Consider the following 8,157-nt stretch of genomic DNA (forward strand, 5'->3'; position numbering starts at 1 on the left):
CTCTCTCTATCTGGTCTCTCTCTCTGGTCTCTCTCTCTCTAGTCTCTCTCTGTTCTGTCTCTGGTCACGTTCTCTGTTTGTGCTCTTTGTTCTCTCTCCTCTCTGGTCTTTCTCTCTCTGTTCTCTCTCTTATCTGGTCTCTCTCTCTCTGGTCTCTCCTCTCTCTGGTCTCTCTAGGTCTCTCTGTTCTGTCTCTGGTCACGCTCTCTGTTTGTGCTCTTTGTTCTCTCTCCTCTCTGGTCTTTCTCTCTCTGGTCTCTCTCTCTCTGATCTCTCTCCTCTCTGGTCTCTCTCGCTGTTCTGTCTCTGGTCACTCTCTCTGTTCTCGCTCTCCTTTCTGGTCTCTCTCTACCTACTCTCTGTTCTCTCTCTGGTCTCTCTCTCTCTCTGTTCTCTCCCTGGTCTCTCTCTGGTCTGTCTGTCTGTCTGTCTGCTGTCTGTCTGTCTGTCATGTCTCTCTCTCTCTCTCTCTCTCTCTCTCTCTCTCTCTCTCTCTCTCTCTCTCTCTGGTCTCTCTGGTCTCTCTCTCCCTGTTCTCTCTCTGGTCTCTCTCTCTCTCTCTCTCTCTCTGGTCTCTCTCTCTCTCTCTCTCTCTCTCTCTCCCTGGTCTCTCTCTCTCTCTCTCTCTCTCTCTCTCTCTCTCTCTCTCTCTCTCTCTCTCCCTGGTCTCTCTCCCTCTCTCTCCCTCGCTCTCTCTCTCTCTATCCCTCTCTCTCTCTCTCTCTCTCTCTCTCTCTCTCTCTCTCTCTCTCTCTCTCTCTCTCTCTCTCTCTCTCTCTCTCTCTCTCTCTCTCTCTCTCTCTCTCTCTCCCTGGTCTCTCTCGCTCTCTCGTCCTTGCCTGTCATTAATTCCTAGCAGCTTGCTGACTGACGTGTTGTCTGGCCTCTAGCTTCATGGATGGCTGACTGATGACCAGCCGACTGACTGAAGACTGTTGAGTTGACTGGCTGCTGCCTGTTTTGCCATTTAACTGGCCGGCTGTGTGGCCGCCTGCTGGGCTGTGTGACCTACTTCTATTCTTTCCAATCCTTCAGAGCAAAATCTCCTCATGTGAGACCAAATAGTATGCAGAGATGGACGTCCGCACTTAAAATCTGTTTTTAAAGGGGTATACCGCTCGATTTAAGAATGCTCATAAGTTGTTGCCGTGGTTTGGGAGAGTTTGCTGGATTGTGCTGAATATGAATCCATTCCTGCTTTCATATGGGTCTCTGACTTTCCTGCACTTCATGACATGCTGTACATCTAGCCCCCCCCCCCCCGACTATACCTCTTTCCTCTTCTACAATTCACCAGCCGCTCTCACTATTTTACCCGTCCAGTAGATTTTCCGAACGAAACATCCAATAGACGTCTGCAGAAACCCGCCACTGTCCGGTAGAACAGACAGCGTACACAGCCATGCATAAAATTCACTAATACCTGCAGGCTGTTCACTTATCTCTGTCCCATCTTTCATACACCGCTGCAGTCGGCGGAGACAGCGCCGGTGCAATTTAGAGCCATAAGATGTAAGATAAATCACACCTGTTAGTGTTGGATATGGACATCCATCCATCCATCCATTATCCGAACCGCTTATCCTGCTCTCAGGGATGCTGGAGCCTATCCCAGCAGTCGTTGGGCGGCAGGCAGGGGGTCACCCCGGACAGGCCGCCAGGCCATCACAGGGCCCACACACATTCACACCAAGGGACAATTTAGTATTGCCGAGTCACCTGACCTACATGTCTTTGGACTGTGGGAGGAAACCGGAGCATCCGGAGGAAACCCACGCAGACACGGGGTCGGGGACAACATGCAAACTCCCAAGGTTGGACTACCCCGGGGCTCGAACCCAGAACTTTCTTGCTGTGAGGCGGCCACGCCAACCACTGTGCCACCGTGCCGCCCTGGAGAAGGACAGAACAACTTAAAAATTTGGATATGCTGATGTTGTGTATCATAAATCATTTTATCTTAATTACAATTTTGATTTTGATATACTTTATTGATCCCTGTAGGGAAATTAGGCTCTGCATTTAACCCGTCCTAGCTGTGTAGCTAGGAGCAGTGGGCAGTCGCCATACAGCACCCGAGGACCAACTCCAGTTCGTCTTGTCATGCCTTGCTCAGGGGCACAAACAGGGGTATTAACCCTAACATGCATGTCATTTTTGATGGTGGGGGAAACCAGAGCACCCGGAGAAAACCCACCGCAGACACGGGGAGAACATGCAAACTCCACACAGAGGACGACCTGGGACGACTCCCAAGGTTGGACGACCTCGGGGTTAAAACCCAGCTGTGAGGAGGCGACGGCACCAACCATTTGCGCCACCGTGCCGCCATTAAAAAAAATTGCAAGAATTATGACACTGTGCAGGGAAAGGATGCTACGTTTGGCACGTGAGGACAGTGCAAGACATGCAATAGACGTTAGACTGTACATCTTGCTCTGTGGTTATCCGACACAGCCTTCAGCTTCTTGGTGCATAATGCAACGGAGCATACTGTAGGCTGCAACTGAAGGTGAGCGTGCAGAAACGCAATGGGCCATCAAACCATAAGATACCTGCGCTTAGACGAGGAGTGCATAAAATAGGATAGGAGCCTTTTTTAGACTGTGGGCATCCACTGATCACAAGGGAGGCCAGCTGTTTATGTGAAATATAGACGGACACAGTGAAAGCCACACTGATTGAAGCAGCAGCTAACACCGTATCAGTCCACACAGCCGTTACGCCACCACACCTGCATAACAACAACGCAGGCTGTTAGTAGTGATGGTGGGGGGGGGTGTGTTTTCATGCACTGGAGCCCTTGATAAAAGGAGAGCGTGTTTGAATAAAACCGAGTTAAACACCAGCAGGTCATGTGCATCCCTTCATGGCCGCAGCTGGCGAATTGGTATTTTCCGGCAATAATCATACGCTATACCGCGAGGCTAAAATGCTTCAGAAACGGCTCTGTGGGGCGTGCGGGTGGCGTGGCGGTCTGCTCCGTGGTCCACCAACGCGGGGCTATCTGGTTCGGATCCCCGTGTTACCTCCGGCTTGGTCGGGCGTCCATACAGACACAACTGGCCATGTCTGTGGGTGGGAAGCCGGATGTGGGTATGTGTCCTGGTCGCTGCGCTAGCGCCCCCTCTGGTTGGTCAAGGCACCTGTTTCGGGGGGGGGGGGACTGGGGGGAATAGCGTGATCCTCCCCCGTGCTACATCCCCCTGGTGAAACCCCTCACTGTCAGGTGAAAAGAAGCGGCTGGCGAATCCACGTGTATGGGAGGAGGCACGTGGTAGTCTGCAGCCCTCCCCGGATCGGCAGAGGGGGCGGAGCAGCGACCGGGACGGCTCGGAAGAGTGGGGTAATTGGCTGGATACAACTGGGGAGAAAAAGCGGCGGGGGGGGAAGCAGAAAAAGAAACTGCTCTGTGAGGATGACATCTTATTGCCATCGCTCGCATCAGTTACCGGATCTCAGTCCACTTGTTCTCTGAGGAGCTGTTCAAATTAGAGATCCACCAAGTAGCGAAACCCAACAGAACTGCGCAAAGCACTGCAAGTCTGCAGGGATCGGCTTCGTGTGGAGTGTTTTCACGGCCCATGTCTGGATGAGTTAAGGCTCCTCTGAGGGAAATGGGGGATGCAGTGCAATGGCAAAGCACCTGCGATGTTTTACACGTGTAAACATACCTGCATACGCTTGGCTACTGGTTAAGTAGCCAAGCGTATGCAGAGAGAACTTACTGCCAGCTTCACTCGAGGTGTGAACGGGTCTGGATAAGAACAGGGTGGGGTAATGGGGGGTAGATTGAAGATTGTGTGGGTATGCCAGTTTCACATTCAGCCTTATAGATAATTGGCCGGTGTTGAGCCTTTGGGCACTATGTTGTTTTTTCCAGCCTTTATTTACCCAGGGCAGTGCACTGAGCACATGTGCTCTTTTTCAGCAGTGCCCTGCTGCACATTCACAACTGGGAGCTGCCCAGTACAACCACACACTTCCACTGGTGGCCACCGAGCAACTCCACTCCAGCAGTTGGTTGGGGGGCGGGAGGGTTAAGTGCTTTGCTCAGGGGCACATCAGCCGTGGGTATTGAGGGAGGGGAGAGGGCTGTTCATTAACCCCCCCCACTTTTTCCCGCTGGTCCGGGGATTGAACCGGTGACCTTCTGATCACAAGCCCACTTCTCTGACCTTTAGGCCACCCCCCCCCCATGTGTGCATCAGAGGAGAGCAAAACTGTGATGGAGAGCAAAACTGTGATGGAGGATGTCATCATGCATTTTGATTATTAGTCAGTGGACTGGGAAGAGGATTTGTTACAAGAACACTGGACTTCCTCTGGCGCTGCATGAAGAGCTCTTTGTCAGGCCGTCGCCATTTAACAGAGGACGTCTGTGTCCCAGGTGCATGGTGTCGTAGTGGGCAACACTGTCGCCTCACAGCCAAACGGTCCTGGGTTCAATTCCAGCCCATCTGTACTGGGTCTGTGTGTCCTCCCCGGGGTTGTGTGGGTTCTTCAGGGTACTCCAGTTTGCTCTCACAGTCCAGAGCCTCGCGCGTTTGATGAAATGGAGAGTGAGTTATTTGAAATATTAAAATCGAAATGGGTCTGCAAACAACATCAGATGATCGCTCCAGCTTTGTTTGACTGTCTGAGTGGTTGTTTGTAGTGTTTCTGGCATCGCACAACACCACCCTCTCTCTCAGGCCTGAGAGCACGTTTCCGTTAGTTTAATAAAGATCCCGTGGCTCTACGTTGTTCCAAAACTGCCTGGAAAATGCCTTGAATGTGAAGTATATCCATCAACATGATTGTGCCAGTTTTCCACTAAGTAAACAGATTTCTGGTGACAATGATTACACCACATCCGGCCACATTCTGGGGACGTGTGCGTGTGTCTATTGGGTTTTTTTTTCATAAAATACTTTCCACATGTTTACGGTAAGTCAGGGTCACTGGAGTTGAGGGCGTCGGGTAGCGTGGCGGTCTATTCCGTTGCCTACCAGCACGGAGATCGCCGGTTTGAATCCCCGTGTTACCTACGGCTTGGTTGGGCGTCCCTACAGACACAATTGACCATGTCTGCGGGTGGGAGGCCGGATGTGGGTATGTGTCCTTAGCGCCCCCTCTGGTCGGTTGGGGCGCCTGTTCGGGGTCGGGAGGGGAAACTGGGGGGGAATAGCGTGATCCTCCCATGCGCTACATCCCCCTGGTGAAACGCCTCACTGTCAGGTGAAAAGAAGCGGCTAGCGAATCCACATGTATCAGAGGAAGCATGTGGTAGTCCGCAGCCCTCCCCGGATCAGCAGAGGAGGTGGAGCAGCGACCGGGACAGCTCGGAAGATTGGGGTAATTGGCCGGATACAATTTGGGAGTTAAAAAAAAAGGGGGGGGCGGGAGTATTCGAAACAGAAAACAAGAATTTCAAAAAAAATTTTTTTATCTATTGCAGAGAAATCAATCAATCCATGCAGAGAAATCAGCAAGGCATGAAGATATCCGTGCTGAGACCGTGAGGTCATCAGGTAGGAATGATAGGAAGAGTCTGGGTCCCGTCAGCATAGCAGTGGTATGAGAAACCATGGCAGCGGATGATTGCACCAAACGAGGTGATGTGTATTGAGAAGAGAAGGGGGCCGAGCAGTGACCCTTGAGGCACCTCTGTGTGTAAGCCGTCATCGATGTGCTCGGCTTGCATCAGCTGAAACAGAACTCCCGGGTCTCCAAAATTATGAGTACCAATAAACCATGCAAGGTCAGAGCCTCAATACCCAGGCAATACATGCACCAAATAAGCCTGTGCATTCTGAGTCATCACTTACGAAAGACGGGTTGTGGCTGGAAAAAAGAAAGAGAGCCACTACTCCAGATGCACCTACGCTCTGTGTAGCACAGAGACACAACAAAAGCGTGTTATTTGGCTCCGGCGATTTTGCGTCTTATTCGTAATTATGTGGCAAAATGGAAATTTACCCCCCCCTCCTCTCCTTCTCTTTTCGCTTCTCTTTTACATTCTCATTCCCTCAGCCTCTTGTCTCTCACTCCCTCTCCTGTCTTTTTTTGTTGCCGTCTGTCTCTTGTGTTTCACCCTCCGACTCTTTCTCCCCGTCACCTCTCTTCAGTGCTCTCTCTTTTGTCTCACGCCTGCACAAAACCACCGACTCTGCTGGCGGCTTTGTTTTACCAGTTGCCATGGCGACGCCATTAACGATCAGGAGCGTGATGGAGCACACCGAGTCAAATAACTGTAATCTTACTGTGATCACTGTACCCCGTCTTCGTAGAGTATGTCTATCCCCATCTGTGTCCCATATTGTCAATTATGGCATATTTACTCAATATTATCTTTATGTCATTTTCACTCTCTTAGAATATAGATAACCAGAGTCCAGCCCTAGGTCAAAGTCTCTTTCTCCATCTGTCTGTCTGTCTGTCTGTCCTCTCTCTCTCTGTTCAGATTAGATCAGCAGTCTCTGGCATTAATGTTACATTACCGATGCCAAAGCATGTAAAAGCAATTAGAGTTAATTAACAAACAGTAGCCTGATGGTGGTGATGCTTAGTCCGACAGCTGACGAACGCAGGAAGAGACATTAAAATAATATCGGCTGAATGAGCCGTGTCCGATACAGAAATGCTCTAACAGACATGTTCCTCTTTTCCAACTCGTGGTAGAGAGTTTCAACAGACGGCAGCACTCTGAATCACTTATAGTGATAATAATGATAATAAAAAGTTAACGCAACAGATAAGTATAAAATCATCATTTGCACAAAACTCAATGAAGCGTGGATCAGACTGAATATGCCAGTTTGAAAAGGTGCATTTTGAGATGGGATGTGAAGGTTGAAAGAGAGTCAGTGTTGTGAGTGTCTTGTGGGGGAGAGCTCCATAGGCGTGGGGGTGGGGGCAGAACGACTGAAGCCTCTAGACCCCATGGTAGTCAGGCGGCCCGGTGGTGTAGTGAGTTGGAGAGCAGGAGAGGATCTGAGCATGCGGGAGGGCGTGTGGATATGAAGGAGTTCAGAAGGATATGAAGGAGCTAGGCTATTAAGGGCCTTATAGGTCTCCAGGGAGTCAGTACGGTATTTAACAGGGAGCCGGTGGAGTTGCTGGAGAACAGGAGTGATGTGATCTATGGAAGGAGTTCTGGCGATGATACGGGCGGCTGAATTCTGGACCAGCTGAAGTTTATGAAGACACATGAGGGGAAGACCAGAGAGGATAGAAATACGGTAGTCGATACGGGATGTAACCGGGGTGTGAGTGAGTATGGCGGTGATGTTAGGTGTAAGTGACGGGCGAAGACGATTAATATTGTGTAGGAGGAAGTACGCAGGCCGAGTAACATTGTTGTGCGATTCAAAAGATAATGTGCTGTCCAGGATGACACCCAAGACTCTCAAGTTGACTTTTTACTTAATTACTGAGCGATCTCCCCTTTCTCTCACCACTTTTTTCTTCCTTTTCTTTCTCGGCTGGCTGTCCTGGACTTCTGTCCTCCTGTGATGGCTGCTGTCTGTGAGCAGGTTGTGAACGGCATCCTCTGTTTTCCGTCAGTCGTGGTCGTGACGCGTTCTGCACCGTGATTAAAAGGACCTCTGCCGTCAAGTACTTTTGGGATAGGGTCACGTAGTATTGCAGTTTGTTTATAGAGATGGAGTACTTTCTTTCAAGTGTGCATGATCACCCCCCCCCCCCCCGTTTTCCTCCCCAATTGTACTTGGCCAATTACCCCACTCATCCGAGCAGTCCCGGTTGCTGCTCCACCCCCTCTGCCGATCCGGGGAGGGCTGCAGACTACCACATGCCTCCTCCCATACATGTGGAGTCGCCAGCTGCTTCTTTTCACCTGACAGTGAGGGGTTTCACCAGGGGGGCGTAGCACGTGGGAGGATTGATCACGTTATCCCCCCCAGTTCCCCCACCCCGAACAGCCGCCCCGACCCACCAGAGGAGGCGTTAATGCATACCCGCATCCGGCTTCCCGCCCGCAGACACGGCCAACTGTGTCTGTAGGGACGCCCGACCAAGCCGGAGGTAACACGGGGATTCGAACCGGCGGCCCTCATGTTGGTAGGCAACGGAATATTTTTGGCATAGAGCGTCAGAATCAGCTGCTAGAATATTGCTTATTCACATGACGCTGCGGGGCTTTGTGGACGAAAG

Source organism: Lampris incognitus, chromosome 17, assembly GCF_029633865.1.
Source record: "Lampris incognitus isolate fLamInc1 chromosome 17, fLamInc1.hap2, whole genome shotgun sequence".
Taxonomy (NCBI): domain Eukaryota; kingdom Metazoa; phylum Chordata; class Actinopteri; order Lampriformes; family Lampridae; genus Lampris; species Lampris incognitus.